We start from the raw sequence: 18,881 nt of genomic DNA on the forward strand, positions 1-18,881 counted from the left end.
CCCACTTCCGACCCCACCTCAGACGGGCCCATAAAATCCAGCCCATAGTCTAGCATTCCTGGCATCTTCTTGATGAATCTACGTTAAGTGCTCTCTGGCTTTAGAGCATTTTATATAATGAGGCACCAAAACACAGAACTCTAATTGCAGTCTAAACAAGGGGCTGGATTTTACAGCCCCTGACGTCGGGGATTGTGGCAGGGGGAGGCCGGAAAATGTCTCCAGTAGAGGCCTGCCATGGGCCTCGACACTGGGAAGGCCCAGCCCGATATTGCCAGTGGCAGCAAGGCCTTGTGGTGGCCCCCCAGTGCTCGGTGCGGGAGTCAAATTTGCATAGGTAAATTTATTTAAATTAATTAATTAATTACTGACCTGATCACGCCATCCGTCCCAGAGTGATATTGCTGGCAGTGGCCAGCACTCTTGTGCCTTCGGAACCCCTTCCGGGAATCCAAGGCATGACACTGATGGGGAGGGTGCAGCAGGTAAGTGTTTCAATGCAGGGTCGGTGGGGTGGGGGTGGGAGCAGGGTCAAATTCATCTGATTGGTGTAGAGGTTGGTGGGAAGGGGTAAAGTTGACAGTTTATGAAGTGGGGGGGGGGGGGGAAGTTCAGGTGCACAAGTTAAGTATTTTGGGGGGGCAAGAGCAAGGAATGAATTATATGTTATTCGGGGGGGGGGGGGGGTGGGAGAGGGGCTAGAAACATTTTTAATTTTTTTGAATCCATTTCAAATCACTATCTCTTTAATAGTTAAATAAAATGGAAAGGCTCGAAGCCCTTTAAAAATGGTGTCCATGCCTGTGCAATGACGCCTGATGCCCATTGCCAGAGACAGACAGCTCGCCCCCTCCACTTTATCAGGGCGGGTGGTCTGTCCCAGCCATTTAAATGTGCTGTCATGCTGAACATCGCAGCGACTCCATGATGTGCACTCCACATAGGCAGACCGCCATTGGCAGCGGGCATATAAAATTCAGCCCTATATTTCATACAGTCATGGTCCTCTGGTTTTTTTTTGGAATATGCGGTCTGTCTTTGAGGCTTGCAAGGGATCAGTAATGCTTTAAGAATCAGCAAGCCTCAGGAGTTATAGGAAGGTGCATTGTTGTTGCCTTAGAAACAGCCATTTGGAGACTGCGATTCAAAGGGTGCATTCTTGTTACCATAGATACAGCCACTGGGAGGGAGTCGCATGCGATATATTTGTTAGAATTAATTTTTGAACTGGATTTAGTTGAAGACAGTTTGTTCTAACACAGCCACAGAGAACACAGACAGACAGCTGGTGTTAGCACTTGAAAAAAGAGCTCTCAAACATCTAAACTGAAGGAATAGGATTTTTGTCTGTTAATTATTATCTCTCAAAATTCTACAAAAAGTCAAACCAAAACAGAGATCTCTGGTAATTTAAACTGAAGGAAGCGAAGTTAGACTGTGACAATCTTTTATCCCTCAAAAAACTCTAAAGTCAGATTGATGCTATTGAAAGTGTTTGCAAGTCGTTAATTGTTGAAATTCACTGGAGGAGGAAAGTATCACCTATTGCTGGAGTTATACTATGGACTATTCTACTGTGGAAGAACATTTTTTTCTGCATTGGACAACCATGAGGACTTCAAGCAACATTGGACTGTAAATTTGCAAGGACTCTAATTTTTTTCTATTTTAAATGCTGTTTATATCTTCATAGTGTTTAAGAATTTAGTTCTTCTAATTGAAGAGTTAATTTAAAGACACCTGATTTAGTTAGCCTCATTCGGGAGTTAATAGATGGTACAATTTGGCTGGGTCTTTCTTTAATTTGGAAAGTTTTAAATGATATGTTAGGCGATCTGTGGAGCGACGGGATTGAATTATCACTGCGTTTCTCCTACCACAATCAGAATCATATATTTTGATTGGGGGTTTTGACTGGAGCGGTCAGTCATAACAATACCCAGGTTGTGAATAGTATGATTAAACCACAAAGAGTTACAAGGGAGAGAGATGGAGTCAGTAGCTAGGAAATTGAATTTGTAGCAGGGACCGAAGACAATGGCTTCAGTCTTCCCAATAATTGGATGAAATTTCTCCTCATCCAGTACTGAATATCGGATAAGCAGTCTGATGATTTAGAGACAGTGGAGGAGTCGAGTAAGATAGTGGTGAGGTAGAGCTGGATGTCACATGTCTGCTCATCTTTCTAACCTGTGTTATCTTCCTGAAGTCAGTCAAAGTCATTTGTCATATCCACCTTAGCGTTTGCCAAACCACCTTCTTTTATATCAGCAAATTTCGAAATTATGTTCCCTATATCTAAGTCCAAATCATCAATCTATACCGAGTACAGAAGTGGATCAAGCATGGACATCTGGGGTACATCCCTTACAACCTTTATCCAATCTGAGCAATTACCCATTTATCCTAACTCTGTTTCTGTCAATCAACCAACTTTCTAGTCATGCTGCTACATTTCCTTTTATATCATTGTAATTTCCTATATTACAACAGTGACTACACTTCAAAAGAGTTCATCGGCAATTAAGAAACTTTGGGACATACTGAGGTTGAGAAAGGCACGATATAAATGTAAAATTCTCTTTCTCGTGACATTTTCTAACTTGCCTCTTGTCAGACACCTTATGAAATGCTTTCTGAAAATCAATATGCACTATAGCTACAGTTTCCCCTTTACCACTCTAAGTACTTACTACTTCAAAATACTACTAAATTTGTTAAACATGACTTGCCTTTAAAAAAAATCATGCTGGCTGTCTTTGCTTAACTTAAATATTTCTAAATGCTCACTAATTTGATCTTGAATAGGGATTCCAAGGGCTGGATTTTCCCCAGCTTGTGGAGATGGGTTTGGAGGTGGGGTGGGGTGTGTGGGGGGGGGGGGGGGGGGGTTGTGGGCAGGGGCCAGAAAATGGGAGGAGCCACATCAGGACAGCTCCCCAACATATTTTCACCTCCAGGGGATTTTCCCGGAAAGGGTTGGGACCAGGATCAGCTGCCCGTTCCATGGAGGCAGGCAGCCAATTTGAACAATTAAGGCCCCACTTAGGGATCATTTTGTGACCGTGTCAGCATTTTCCCAATGTCAGATTGGCTCCCTGCCATGTGTGGAGGCCAGCAGCTCAATTGAGGTGTCATGCTGGTGGCAGGCCAGGCGGCCATCGCTGCCTCTTTTAAATCCCTCCCCACCCCACTTCCATAGCTGTGGTAATCATCCCTCCATAATGATGGCCTGTTACCTGTGGCCACGCTTACTTGCAATCATTTTAGAAGTCTTCAGAGGGCGTCTCCATCTTGAGCTGCTCTCACAGTCTCCCACCTACACTGGCAGCACCCACCTCTCCTGGTGGGGTTACTGGCCACCCACTGTCTCAGATGCTCTGATTGGCCCTCCCACCTGACGTCCACAATGGGCTGGGACTCAGACACCATCGGGGTTGGGACCCACATATTGTGGTCAGTCCCAAGACTTTGTAAATAACTGTTATTAGACCAACAGGTTTGTCCACTTACACGATGTTATGGCACTATTTGAAGAAGAGCAGAGAAGTTCTCCCCAGTATCCTGGCCAACATTTATCCCTCAATCAACATCGCCAAAAGCAGATTATCTGCTCATGTATCTAACTACTGTTTGTGGGACTTTGCTTTGTGCAAACCTACTGCCATGTTTCCCTCCATCATCAGAGTAACTACACTTCAAAACATATTAGATGGCGATAAAGTGCTTTCAGATGTCCTGATGTCATGAAAGGTGCTTTGTAAGTTATTTCTTCTTAATTTCTTTAGTCAGCTAATATATGCCTCTCTTCTTAAAAAAAAGGCAGTCACATTATCTATTCTCTGGTTCTATGACACTATATGCTTATTTAAGGAGCATTGTTCAATTTGTTCAACTTCCTAGGGGGAATACCATCAAGCTCCGATGACTTATTTATTCTAAGTTTTGCTACTTCTTTCAGAAGTAATGCAACTCTGTTCAAAAAAGAGAGATAAACCATGTAACTATAAATCAATCAGTCTAAAATCAGTAGTAGGAAGGCTTCTAGAAATCATAGTACAGGTTAAAATGAATTAAGGATAACAACTTGGACTTGTAAAAGATATGTCTTGTCTTACATATTTAGTAAGAGTTTTTTGAAGAGATAACAGAGTGTATTAATAAAGGAAATACAGTGAATGTTATACATTTTTTTCAAAAGGCATTTAATAACGTGCCACACAGGAGGCTTATTGATTAAATTAAGGACCATATTATCAAAGGAAGGTTGACTGGATGGATAGGATATTAGGTGAAGGACATAAAACAAACAGTAGTGGTTACTGATTTTTTTTCTTTTCAGACTGGAGGGATATTAACAGTGGTGTTTCCCAGGGGTTTAGTGTTGGGTTCATTGCTTTTTCCAATTTTCCAATCTAGATAAATGATCTGGACTTGGGTGTAGAGGATACAATATTATAATTTGCAAGTGACACAAAAATAGAGAGCGTAGTGAACAGTAAATGCCTTCAGGAGAACATAGATAGGTTTGCAGGTGGGCAGATAGATGTCAGATGAATGTTTTGCAGTGAAATATGAGATGATACATTCTGGGAGGAAGAATAAGGTGAAGAAATATACACTGAATGATGAAACCTGAAAAGAAGATCAAGGAAGAAGTTAAATTTTCCACCTTGCTCACACTCTGACCTCTCTGTCCTTGGCCTTCTGCAGTGTTCCAATGAAACTCAACGTGAGCTCGAGGAATAGCACCTCAATTTTCAATTAGGCACTTTACAGCCTTCCAGATTCAACATTGAATTCAACAATTTCAGATTGTAACTTCTTCCCCCATTTTCTTTCATTCTTCTTTCCTTGTTTTTTTTTTGTTTTTGGACTGTAGCTGTTCATGATTCTGCCATTCACACCTTCTCTAGACACCAAACTTTGTCTCTTTACTTGTCCCATTACCACTCCCTTTTGCCTTGTACTATCAACCTTTTTTTAATTTAATCTCTCATGCCTTTCACAGACCTTCCCTTTTATTCTTCACTCCCACCCTGCCTTTCCTTGCCTCTGTATTTGCTTAAAACCTATTACATCTCTAATTCTTACCAGTTCTGACAAAAGGCAATTGACCCAAAACATCAATTCTGTTTCTCTCTCCACAAATGCTGCCAGACCTGATGAGTATTTCCAGCATTTTCTGTTTTAATTTCAGATTTCCACCATCTGCAGTATTTTCCTCTTGTAAAAAGTTAAAGGAGTCCAGAAACTGAAATCTTTTGGTGTGATAGGTTAAATGGTCTGGTGTGCTGTAACATTTTATGATTCGAATCTGATTAAGAAAGCCATGCCTAATGAAAAATCTGATAGTGCAAAGTTTTTTTTTAATTTTTGTTGATTTCAACGATGTTAATAACTGTCAGTTCCTGTAGACCACACACTAACTTCATGCTGCCTGCTGATTATAATGATTCCTGTGTGCGACCAGTGCTTCACTGCACTATTCATTGGCTGCATGTGTCAGGAGAGGGCCCAAACTTGTGACCTCCTTGCACCACTTAAAGCTAGCCTGCACTGCTTAAAGCCTGTCTACACCTCTTAAAAGGGAGGTCCATTGTGGCTGGAGTAGGTTCTGGGAGTCATGCGGGTACTTAACGTGTACTAGGAAACAGTGAAGAATGGCACAACATGGGAGAGAGCAGTCTCCAAGGTTTACTGACACTACTAAAGGCACCTGCACTGGTAGAGGTGGAGGAAAAGAGATGTCCTGTATCTGGTGGGGTGGCTGGGGGGGGAAGAGAGGTTAGGGGATTGGTGGGTAGAAGGCCCTCCAGACACACTGTCAAAAGCCAGTGGGAGTAGATAGCTGTGGAGGTCAATGCCAGGAGTCATGCCCCGAGGACTTACATGCAGTGCTGCAAGAGGTTCAACAATCTCTCACAAATAGTCAAGGTCAGTGAATGCATCTTTACAAATGCCATATCCTACCAACTGCACCATTCGCCTCAGACACTGCTCAATTCACCACACCCCGATCACACACCTACCATCAATATCTATCAATCAATGCTCATAGCGAACATTCACCTCACCCTCACATACTTAGCACTGCTGCAAGCCTCACACCCACATCTCACAGCTTGCACACACTGCCAGCTATTCATTCATGACAACCACATCAGCCAAACAAATTACACGACACTCACTGACACACATTCCTCACTCTTGCAGGACAAGGCGGTGCACAACCAGAGCCAGCAGGAACTGCAGTGCAGTACTGAGGGAGTGCTACACTCTGAGGTAACTTCTTTTGGATGAGGCATTAAATTGGGGCCCCATGTGCCCTGTCAGAAGGATGCAAGAGATCCCATAACTCTATTTGAAAGAAAAGCAGGGGAGTTATCCCTGAAGTCCTGGCCAATATTTGTCCCTCAATCAACATCACAAAAGCAGATTATCTGGTCATCATGATATTGCTGTTGTGGGAGCTTGCTGTGCGCAAACCGGCTGTCACATTTCGATAACAGCAATTACATTTCAGAAGCACTTCATCGGCTGTAAAGTGATTTGGGACATCCTGAGGCCATGAAAGGTGCTATATAAATGCAAGTCTTTCTTTTTCTTTGAAACTGGAGGCGGACAGGCATGCCTGCATGTCCTAACCCTCATGGAGAAGATAGTGCTGATCATTGATGGAATGTCCATTCCTGCAGCTGTGGCCAGCGGCAGAGAGGAAACCACTGAAGATGACAATATGACAGTTTCCTCACACTTATTCCTCCTGCTCACATCCCACTTTCCCCTCATCCCACAATCTCTGCTGATTTACAAATTGGTGTAACACTGTGTAGGAACTCTAAGACAGAAAAAGGCAAATGGAAGAAAAGTAAAAAGAAATGTACAGGAGTGATTAGTTTATGTTTGTATGCAATATAACATGATTTCACTTATAAATTTTGTTTGAAATGTTTATTTTGTGGTGGCTTTTTTTGTATTGTGGCCAAGCAAATGTTATGATAATCAGTGAAAGAAGGAAGGTCAGGTGAGGGATTGGTGATGAATGAAGAAATGGGTTTGTGTTTACTGGTCTTGCACTCCAATTAGTTCTTTACAGACAGCTTGGGCAAAAGGGGACTGTCTAGGTTGCCTCCTAATGGCAATCCATTGGGAGCACAACCCTTTAAAGAAGGCAATCCTGCTGCCAAGAACTGCTGGCCAATCAGAAGGCTGGCAGCTCAGTGGTATAGGCAGCATCACTGGGAGCGGTGACCACTTCCAGTACTACAAGAGGCCTTGGACCCAGACCCAGCACTGGAGCCCAGACCTAAGCTAATTGAGGCAGGTTAGCCAGGGCCAGACCGACAGGCCCTGGCGAGTGGTGGAGGGGGAAGGTGGGTATTCAGTGCAAGGGAACGGGGGATTCATGTAGGTGGAGTGTTTCCCAGCAAGGGCCCTCCGTGGGCCACAGATTGCCCACAGAAGAGGTCTCCCCAAAGCCCGCATGGAGGTCACCGTGTTTCACTGGGCAACCTCTACATGTGACGGAGGCCCCCCACTGCCCCGACAGCGAGTTAAATCCCAGCGGTGGCAGGAAGGGGCCCTTAAGTGGCTGGTAATAGGCCACTTAAGGGCCTCAATTGGCCTCTGGGTGGGAAGGCAGTATCGGCCTATCCCGCCCACGACTAAATTCAGGAGCAATGGGTGCTCCGCCCCCAGTCCCGCCTTCAACCCCTTCTCCACAGGACCGGGAAAATCCAGCCCTATACCTTCCAGCCCTGCTGACCTGCAACTTTAACCCCTCAAAACTAGGTTTAATTCAACTGTAGGATTTTAAATCACACATTATACCAAGATTCCCCTGAAATATAACAAAGTCAGACTGTCAAAGTTAGCATAAATTTATGAAAAATTATGTGCAATTAGTCCAAATCTATAAGGGAATTGTAATGTGTGACCTAAAAAAAATGGCTGAGAGAGAAGACTCTCATATTACTTCTCATGGAATTTCAAGCTAAGTCAAAAGATTAAAAGACAACGAGTGCAAAACTGAACAGTGTAGGGCCGCTAGGCCTGCTGCAGATTTCCATCTGCACTGGTCACTTCCCGAGCGGCCCATGTGTGTTACTGAATTAGTATGGTACACACAGCTGCGTCCCTTGCCTGCGCCTGAAGACCCTGAATGGATGCTATCATGATGTAAGTCAGCTGATCAGGCTGATTTTCTGCCAGGAAACCAAATTTGGACAAGTACAGGCAGCGCCTTTGTTAATCACTCCTGAAACAACAAATGTGATTGAGCAAGATGTGTCCCCTTCTGGGGCTATTTAAAGGGCCACTCAACAAGTTACTGGTGAGGTGTTTTTGACTTACTTTTGCTAAGGCAAAACTCGTGGAAGCACTGTGGTGACTTGTTAGAGCAATTTTAAGATATGTGCTTCACACAGGTAACATTTGTGCCACACAAGTGCCAGGCAATGACCATCTCAAACAAGAGAGAATCTAACCATCTCCCCATGACATTCAATTACATTACCATCGCTGAATCACCCACCATCAACATCCTGGGGTTACCATTGACCAGAAACTTAACTGGACCAGCCATATAAATATTGTGGTTACACGAGCAGGTCAGAGGCTGGGAATTCTGTGGTGAGTAACTCACCTCCTAACTTCCCAAAGCCAGCCAACATCTACAAGGCATGAGTCAGGAGTGTGATGGAATACTCTCCACTTGTCTGGATGGGTGCAGCTCCAACAACACTCAAGAAATTCAACACCATACAGGACAAAGCAGTCCGCTTGATTGGCACCCCATCCAAAACCTTAAATATTCATTCCCTTCACCACCAGCTCACAGTGGCAGCAGTGTGTACTATATACAAGATGCACTGCAGCAACTCGCCATGTCTCTTTCAACAATACATTCCAAACCCGCAACCTCTACAACATAGAAGAGCAAGGGCAGCAGACTCGTGGGAACACCACCATCTGCAAGTTCCCCTCCAAATCACACACGTGGGGGCCAGTAAAATTTAGACAGAAGAGTCTACAAAAGGATATAGATAGGTTTGAGCGGGCAAAAATTTGGCAGATGGAGTATAACGTGGGAAAATATGAGGTTATCCACTTTGGTTGGAAGAACAGAAAATCAAAATATTACTTTAATGGATACAGACAAGAGAATACTGTGCTACAGAAGTATCTGGATTTCCTCATACACAAAACGTTAGCATGCAGGTACAGCAAGAAATTGGGAAGGCAAAAGGAATGTTGGCTTTTATTGCAAGGGGGATGGAGTATAAAAGTAGGGAAGTCTTCTTACAATTGCCCAGGGCATTGGTGAGACCACAACTATAGAGTACTGAGTACAGTTTTGGTCTCCTTATTTAAGGAGGGATAAAATTGCATTGGAGGCAGTTTGGAGAAAGTCCACTAGATTGATTCCTGGGATGAAGGGTTGCTTTATGAGAAAAGGTTGAACAGGTTAGGACTATATTCATTGGAGTTTAGAAGAATGAGAGGTGATCTTATTAAACATATAAGATATTGAAGGGGCTTGACAGGGTAGATGTTGAGAAAATGTTTCCCCTCATGGGGGAATCTAGAAATAGGGGCCACAGTTTCAGAATAAGGGGTCTCCCATTCAATATCAAGATGGAAGCATTTCTTCTCTCAGAGGGTCGTGAATCTTTGCCCCCGTGGAAACATCCCTCGTCTGCCCTCACCAAACCATCCCTCCCCAATCAGGCAGTTCCCCCCCATCCCCTCACCAGGGCCTACCTGATTGGCCCCGGCAACCCCGACCCCACTTACCTGGGTTCTGGGGCAGCGTCCATGATGCTGCTCTGGCCTTGTTGCAGTCCCAACAGTGGCCACCTCTCCCGGTGGCGCTGCTGGGACTGAAGAGCTGCCGGTCCTCCGATCGGCTGGCAGCTCTTGGAGGCAGGATCTCATCCCTTAAAGGGATGGGAGCCCTGATGCCAAACAGTGTGGAGAGCTGTGGAGGCTGAGTCATTGGCCGGAATCTTACCGGCCAGTGGTGGCCCCATCCAGTGGCTGGAACATCTGGGGCAACTGCATCTCGGCTGGTTCTAGGAGCGCAACCGGATTTTATGTGCATCGGTAATTAACTGTCTCATCATTGGACCAGCTCACTGGCCTGAAAGGTTACCTCTGTTTCTCTCTCCACAGATGTTGTTTGATCTGCTGAGAATTTCCAGTATTTCCTGCCTTTATTTCTGATTTCCAGCATTTGCAGTATTTTGTTTTTGTTAAAGCTTATATATATACACATATATATATATATATACACACACACACAGACAGCTCACCACCACCTTCTAAGGGCAAATAGAGCTGGGCAATAAATGCTGGCCTTGCCCACATGCCCACATCCCATGAATGAATAAAACATAATCCTGGAAATTACTACTGTCAGCGATGTTAGTGGCTGAATGCTCAATACGGTTGTTTGACAGTCCTCTTTCCATTAATTTAGCAGACACATTTCTCCATTTAAAATCCATCAATTAATAGCTCCAATAAAATATCAGATAAAGGAATGTCAAACAAATGTTAAGCAATCATTGACCGATATTGCAAACAGCAATTTCCAGGCAATTATCCTTTCACTTGTTGTAAAGTGAACTTTCACTTCATAATTAGAAAACCACATGGGTGATTTTTTACTTGATTAACTGGCACTAGTCAAGCCCACTGTCTATGTACAAATATATCTTTTGAATCATAAGGATGAAAAGATGTCACATATACCAGTACCTACCCCACTGACAACAATACGGCCGTGAAATTTGGCTCTGTAGCACCCTTAGTTTTAGTTCTATGGGTACTTTTTTGGACCCAAAATAGATGGCTTCCGTGCTATGCATGAATACCTCCAAGCGCAGGGTGCACCAACGCCATATTGGTGAGAGTGTTAGCATGGGTGTTAAGAGCATGTGCCGGAAGTATGAAGAGTATGCAGATCATGACATCAGTCAGCGTGCAACATTGATTTAACGCCAGCATTGCCATTTCCGACCTCGCCACTCTAGCTCACCCTCTCTTAAACATGCACACAGCAGCAGGAAGGACCCCTCGAATGTCAAGCGATTTAAAGGTATCATCAATAACTTGCAATAATCATCAGTAACTGATTACTCTCAACTGACTCGGTTTCAGTTTGTGGAAGTGCTGAGTGGTTTGAGAATTGAAAAGGATGGTGAAGTCTGCAGGGGTGGTGCACATGGAGAAGGCCTTGATTGTGACTGCAAGAATTGTGGCCAGTCTACTTTCTCCCAGTCATGGGTCCTGCAGTTGCAATTCCAATTGGGCCGAGAGGGAGATGGAGCAGAGATGGCAAAGAAGAGGGCAAGCTGCTTGTAAAAAGAGGAGGGGGTGAAGGACTCTCAGCAGGAGGCCTTATCCACCTATGGTCTTCCAGGAGTAATTCTTTTATCTCCACCTAAGCCAGGAGCAGTGTATGAGCGATCCTGCTTGCGAAGGAGGTGTTGACAGAACTCTGCCACCTCGCAATATACCTGCAACTTCAGAGCAGGGCGAGGACGCTGGATACCAGTGGCTGTGAAGGTGGCCATGGTCCTGAATTTCATCGTATTGGGATCCTTCCAGGTGGGAGCAGGAGACAAATGTAACATTTCCCAGTTTACCATCCACTGTAGCATCGGAGGTGTAACAAATGCTTTTTATGCCAGGAAAGGGGAGTTCATTCTGTTCTCTGAACAGAGAGAAGCAGGCATATGGTTTTGCCAGGATAGTGGGCTTCTGCATGATGCAGGGAGTCATCAACTGCACACATATGGCTTTCTGGGTGCTGTGTCTCAATGCTGAAATGTGTCGCAACTGCAAAGGTTACCCACTAGCTGAATGTGTAGTTGCTGTGTGACCAGGCTCAATACATCCTGCTGATGAAGGCCCACCATCCTGGCAGCAGTCACGATGTTTTCATTCTGCACCAGTCTGTTGTACCTCAGTCTTTCAGTAATCATATCAAAATAGAGGGTGGCTGCAAAGCGACAAGGGATATCCAATTTACATCTGGCTCCTGACTCCCCTCTCCACCCTACCACACGTAGCCAGTACGAGCCCCCAATGCCAGGTTCTTAAGTGCCTGGGCGCCGTTAATCGTGCCGGGTGACCTCTGAGAGGTCGAGGCAGGGTTCCCCTCGGCTTTTTGGCCCGGTGCTAGCGCGTGACAAAATCCAGTCCTGCGTGTGCTAGCTGTGCGATGCAGGTGCGAGGCTTACAGTAGTGCTAAGTGTGTGAGAATGAGGTGAGGCGATGAATGTTGGGTATAAGATGTGTAAGCCCTACAACTCAGTTGAAGGGAAGGACCCATGTGGTACGGACTTTTGTTAATACATAGCATTGGCTGCTTATCAATTTTAAATGAAATCTGACTTGGAGAACAGCTAGTGAAAAGCTATCAAGTCTTCAAATAAAAGGTAAAAAACATTTTAAATGGTAAAGAATGTAAAATAATAATTCTCTTTAAATAAGGAATATTTCAAACTATCTACATATCTTAACTGCAGTAATTATTTGCACACAGAAATTTTACATTTGATTGCTTACATCTTTGGACTGAAGGTGGTCACTTAGTCATTTTCCTTGTTTCAGATGAGGTTTTTCCAGGTTCTTGGCTCTACAGAAGTCTGATTCAAAGCCCTGATCTATATAAGCAATCTGTTCATCTCCCTCACTGGTAACATCTATGAGTTCAGCAGTGACAATGGTATCTTTGGATGGGGATGAATCATTTGTGAGTATATAAATACATAAATTAAGAATTAATGGTATTAGAAAGAGCACCACCTAAGGAGTCTTATCAAAGATTTCTGTTGTATTATGAAATAAAGAGAAATATAGCAAATCTGGAAAAAAACTAGAAAATACAAGATATACACAGCAGCTCCATCCTACCGTTTCGCTTTCAATACTGAGGAACCTGTTTTTTATTCTCAGCGTGTTCTGATTTTATTTCATATTTTGAAAAACTATATCTTCCAATAATAATGGGTTGCAATAACTCTATTTCAATAAAGATTAGCTATCTTTCCAAAGATATTCACTAAATGATCTGGTTATCACCATCAAGTGACTTATATATGTTCAAAAATGATGTACTTTGAATGATAAAACAGTCACTATCTCTACTGTCACTGTGCTTGGCAGAATCTGCTTTGTGTCCCATCCCTTCTGCTGGCGATCATCTTCCTTGACCTGAGATATGGGTCTGTGGTGCACCATACAATCATTGGCTTTTTTCACCCACTGATTGTATTTTGCCAAGTTCATTCTGATTATAGCATTCCTCAGAGGACTTGGTAGTCTAAGAAAACACATCAAATTTTTTGATTATTCTTGTGCAAATCATTCAATATTTTACTGGTGTTTTGAGTTTATTTGTGGTGCCCAGAATGTATTTCTTGACATTTGACACATTAGAGTTTTTATTGCATACTTTTTGAATTTGGGTTTTTCTAGGATAGTTCTGTTCTGCAAACTTTATTCTTCACCTTATTACAGGTAACAACTAAGATTGGCTTGTTATAAAAAGCTAAAGGAACATTTGCTGAAGTATGAAATTGATGTTATTTGATCCAATTATTTTACTATTGGCAATTACAATGCAGAACTAGAACCAACACATTTTTATCCTATCAAATGCACAAACTTTCTTGTGACAGTAGATTTCATTGAGTTTTGGTTGAAATCATCTGTATGATGGTTTTATGGGACATTTCGGAATCAAAATAAATAAATATTTGTAGAAATGTTTAGCTTATCTGCTGTCAGTAGTTATACTACATGTAATATTCAGCATGCATTGACAAAACAAATTATTAAAAAATAATTTAAAAGGAAGACATTGTAGTGTTGGAAAAAGGGGGATGTCCTTGAGGGGGCAAAGACAGAATCCATTTGGTTAAGAGTTGAGAAGCAAAAAGGGCATGACCACGTTACTATGGGTATTCTATAGGCCTCCTATAGAGATAGAGGAGCAAATCTGCAGGGAAATCACAGAGATGTGCAAGAACTATGAGTGGTGATATTGGGAGCTTTAATTACCTAAATATTGATTGGGATAATTTTAGAGTAAAGAGAAAGGCGGGGAACGAATTTTTGGATTGTGTTTGGGGGAACTTCCTTGATCAGTATGTTCTTGGCCCAACTAGAAAGGAGGCATTGCTGGATCTGGGGCTGGAAAATGAGATCAAATGGATCAAGTATCCGTGGGGGAGCAGTTGGGTACGAGTGATCATCGTACCATAAGTTTTAGACTCATAATGCAGAAAAGAAAGGAACAATATAAGGTAGAACGGCTAGATTAGAAAAGGGCTAATTTTCAATGTGATGAGAAGGGTGCTAGCCAGGATAAAGTGGAACTAAAGCTTGATAGGAAAAACTGTAATGGAACAATGGGTTCTCTTTAAGGAAGAGATGCTTCAGGTACAGGTTAGGTACATCCCAACAAGGGAGAAAAGTAGGATAACCATAAACAGGGCTCCATGGATGATGAGTGAGATAGAAATTATGATGAAGCAAAAAGGAAGGTGTATGATGCAGGCCAGGTGAATTTTTCAATTGAAAAACAGGCCAAATACAATAAGTTGAGAGGGGAGGTGAAGAGGAAAAAGGCAAAAGAGAGAATATGAGAATAGAATGGCAGTCAACATAAAAAGTAACCCAAAAATCTTCTACAGGCATGTAAATAGTAAGCGGGTAGTAAGAGGTGGAGTAGGGCTTATTAGGGACAAAGACAGTAATATATGCTTAGAGGTGCAAGGCAAGTAACATTTGTGCACACAAGTACCAAGCAAAGATGATCTGCAAAAAGAGAGAATCTAACCATCTACCCTTGACATTCAACGGCATTAGTATCACTGAATCCCCCACTATCAACATGCTGGGGGTTACCATTGACCAGAAGCAGAACTGGAGCAGCCACATAAATACTGTGGCTACAACAGCAGGTCAGAGGCTGGCAATTCTGCAACGAGTAACCCATCTCCTGATTCCCCAAAGCCTGTCCACCATCTACAAGGCACATGCCAGCAGTGTGATGGAATAACTTGCCTGGATGAGTATGGCTCCAACAACACTCAGAAAGTACGATACCTTCCAGGACAAAGCAGCTCAGTTGATCAGCACCCTGTACACTACCTTAAACATTCACTCCCTCCACCAACAATGCACAGTGGCAGCAGTGTGAACCATATACAGCAACTCACCACGCCTACTTTGACAGCACCTTCTAAACCCGCGGCCTCTTCTAGCTAGAAGGACAAGGGCTGCAGACACGCGGGAACACGGCCATCTGCAAGTTCCCCTCCAAACCACACACCATCTTGACCTGGAAATATATCACCGTTCCTTCACTGTCGATCAAAATCCTGGACTCCCTCCCTAACAGCACTGTGGGTGTACCCGCACCAGACGGAATGCTGTGGTTCTAGAAGATAGCTCACCACCACTTTCTCAAGGGCAATTAGAGATGGACAACAAATGCTGACCATGCCAGCGATGCCCACATCCCAAAAAACGAATAAAAAAAAAAAAAAAACTTAATGAGTACTTTGTATCAGCGTTTACTAAGGAAGAGGAATCTGACAAAATATCGGAATATCTTCCCTAAATGGTATAAGAACAGTCCTCGCAACTACATGCCAGTTAGTTTAACATCAGTGGTGGGTAAGGTTTTAGAAACAATAATCAGGGAAACAAATCAACAGGCACTTAAAGAAGTTTGAGTTAAGCAAGGATAGCCAGCATGGATTTGTAAAAGGCAGATCATGCTTGACTAATTAATTGAATTTTTTGATGAAGTAACAGAGAAGGTTGATGAAGGGAATGCGGTGGATGTTGTCCAGAGATTTTAAGAAAACGTTTGATAAAGTACCACATAAAAGGCTGGTTAAAAAAAAACGGAGGCTCATGGAATAGGTGAGTCAGCGTCTAATTGGATATAAAAATTGGCTCAGGGACAGAAAACAGCAAGTTGTGGTAAATGGTTGTTTTTCAGACTGGAGGATGGTGGAGAGTGGTGTTCCCCAAGAGTCAGTGCTGGTACCACTGCTTTTTTTGTTTTATATAAATGACTTGGATCTTGGAATACAGAGTAGAATCTCAAATTTTGTCAATTATACCAAACTTGGAGGAGTGACAAACAGTGAGGATATGAACTGCCTGCAACAGGACATAGATAGGCTAGCAGAAAGGGCAGACAAGTGGCAGATGGAATTTAATACAGACAAGTGTGAGGTGATGCATTTTGGAAGAAAGGATAGGGTGAGTCAATATAGACTTAATGGCACAGTTCTAAACAGTGTGCAGAAACAGAGGGAGGTTGGGTTGCATGTGCATCCATCTTTGAAGGTGGCAGGACGTATTGAGTGGTTAGCAAAGCAGATGGGATCTTGTGTTTCATAAATAGAGGCATAGAATACAAAAGCAGGGATGTTATGCTGAACCTTTTATTAGGCTCTGGTTAGGCCCCAACTAGATTACTACGTCCAGTTCTAGTCACCACACTTTAGGAAAGTGGGCGTCCTTGAGAGGGTGCAGAGGAGATATACCGGAATAGTTCCAGGGATGGGGGACTTTAGTTACAAGGTTAGTTTGGAAAAGCAGGGGATGTTCCCCTTGGAGCAAAGGAGATTAAGGGTAGATTTGATAGAGATATACAAGATTATGACAGGCTTAGTTAAGTTAGACAAGGAAAAACTATTCTCATTAACTGTTGGTACAAGGACTAGAGGACACAGATTGAAGGTTTTGGGCAAAATATGCAGGGGGAATATGAGGAAGACCTTTTTTACGCAGGGGTGGAAGTGAAGACAATCAATGATTTCAAAAGGAAATTAGATGGGCACTTGAAGGGCTACGGGGATCAAGTGGGGGAGTGGAACTGACTGGATTGCTCACCAGAGGCTTGGACCCAATGAGCCGAACGGCCTCCTTTTATGCCATAAATGATTCTATGACTCTAAGATGATCATATATGTAGTGATTATCCCTCAAACTATTTATTTACAGAATTAAATATAGAATGAGTTGTTAATGCTTCCAAAAACAATCTCCACAGCCCATGACTCGTGTTAGTTCCACAATTTAAGAACATACGAACAATAGTAGCCAATTCAGCCCCTCGAGCCTGTTCCACCATTCAATTAAATCATGGCTGATCTGTATCTTAACTCCATCTACCCACCTTATAACCAAGCCTAATACCTTTGCCTAACAAAAATCTGTCAATCACAGTTTTGAAATGTTCCATTAACCTAATGTCAACAGCTTTTTGGGGAAAGAGTTCTCGATTTTCACTAACCTTTTTGTGCATAAGTGTTTCCTGACATCACCTCTGAACAGCCTAGCTTGAATTTTAAGGTTAAGTCCCTGCATTCTGGACTCCCCCTGCCAAAGGAAGAAATAGTTTCTCTCTCTACCCTATTGAATCCTTTAATTATCTAAAATACCTCAATTTGATACACCTTAATCTTCTACACTCAAGGGAATGCAAGTTCAGTCTATGTAACCTGGCCTCATAATTTAACATTTTAGTCTTGGGATCATCTGGTAAATCTGCACTGCACCCATACCAAGGCCAATATATCCCTCCTGAGAAGTGGTGCCCAGAACTGAACACAGTACTCGAAATGGGATCGACCCTGAACTTTATATAACTGCAACATAATTTTCATCCATTTGTTTTCCAGCTCTCTTGAGATAAGATTAGATAGGCTGGGATTGTTCTTGTTGGAGCAGAGGAAGCTGAGGGGAAATTTGATAGAGATGTTCAAAATTGTGAGGGGCCTGGATAGAGTGTATGGGAAGGACCAATTTACCTTAGCAGAGGGGTCAGTGACTAGGAGGGCATAGATTTAAAGTGATTGGTAGAAGATTAGAGGGGACATGAGGAAACAGTTTTTCACCCAGAGGCTGATGAGGATCCGGAACTTACTTCCTGAAAGGGTGGTAGAGGCAGAAAAACTCATCTCATTTAAAAGATGCCTGGCTGTGCACCTGAAGGGCCGTAACCTGCAGGGTCACAGAGCAAATACGAGAAAGTGGGAATAGGCTGGGTGGCACTTTTTTGTTCGGCCAGCACGGATAGAATGGGCCAGGTGGCCTCTTTCTGTGCTGTAAATTTTCTATGATTCTATAAAGGCCAACATTCTATTAGCCTTTTTAATTATTTTTGTACCTGTCCACTAAAGGCCTGCTACCCGGCCCGAACCCGATGGGACCCGACAACATGTCAGGTTCGGGTCGGGTCAGGTCGCGCCTCCAGGTCCGGCATTTGGGCTGGGGTTGGGTCGGGCCGGATCGGACATGCTCTATACCACCTCAGGTAAGTGACTCTAATGTTAATTTACTTTTTGGAATTTAAAGGTGGTTTTGTTAGTTATTTTAAGCTTGTGCAGATAAGGAACAAAGTGAAAAATGGAAGGTAGGTAAACTGATGGTCGGGTCAGGTCAGGCAAGGGAAAAAAATGGAAGGACTCAGGCCCGGTCGGGCTCGGGCTCGGATGGGGTTCTGTCGGGCTCAGGTCAGGTCTCATTTGCAGACCTGAGCAGGCCTTTGCTTGTCCACTAGCTTTTGTTTGCACATTTATACCATTTATTGTAGTAACTTTATTTACAGAATACCAGAGTATCTAATTGATGGTTTCCATAGTAATACTGCTAGCAATGGCTAATTAGGTGCTTAGCACTGGAATATCTTTAACAGTATAAGCATGATGGGATAAACTGATAAGTTAGGCTCACATGCCTGTCCACTTTCGAGATACAAAGGAACTGGTTAGATTGCAAAAGCAAACTACCGCGGATGCTGGAAATTGGAAATAAAAACAGAAAATGCTGGAAATACA

The sequence above is a fragment of the Heterodontus francisci genome, chromosome 2, assembly GCF_036365525.1.
Source record: "Heterodontus francisci isolate sHetFra1 chromosome 2, sHetFra1.hap1, whole genome shotgun sequence".
Lineage (NCBI taxonomy): Eukaryota > Metazoa > Chordata > Chondrichthyes > Heterodontiformes > Heterodontidae > Heterodontus > Heterodontus francisci.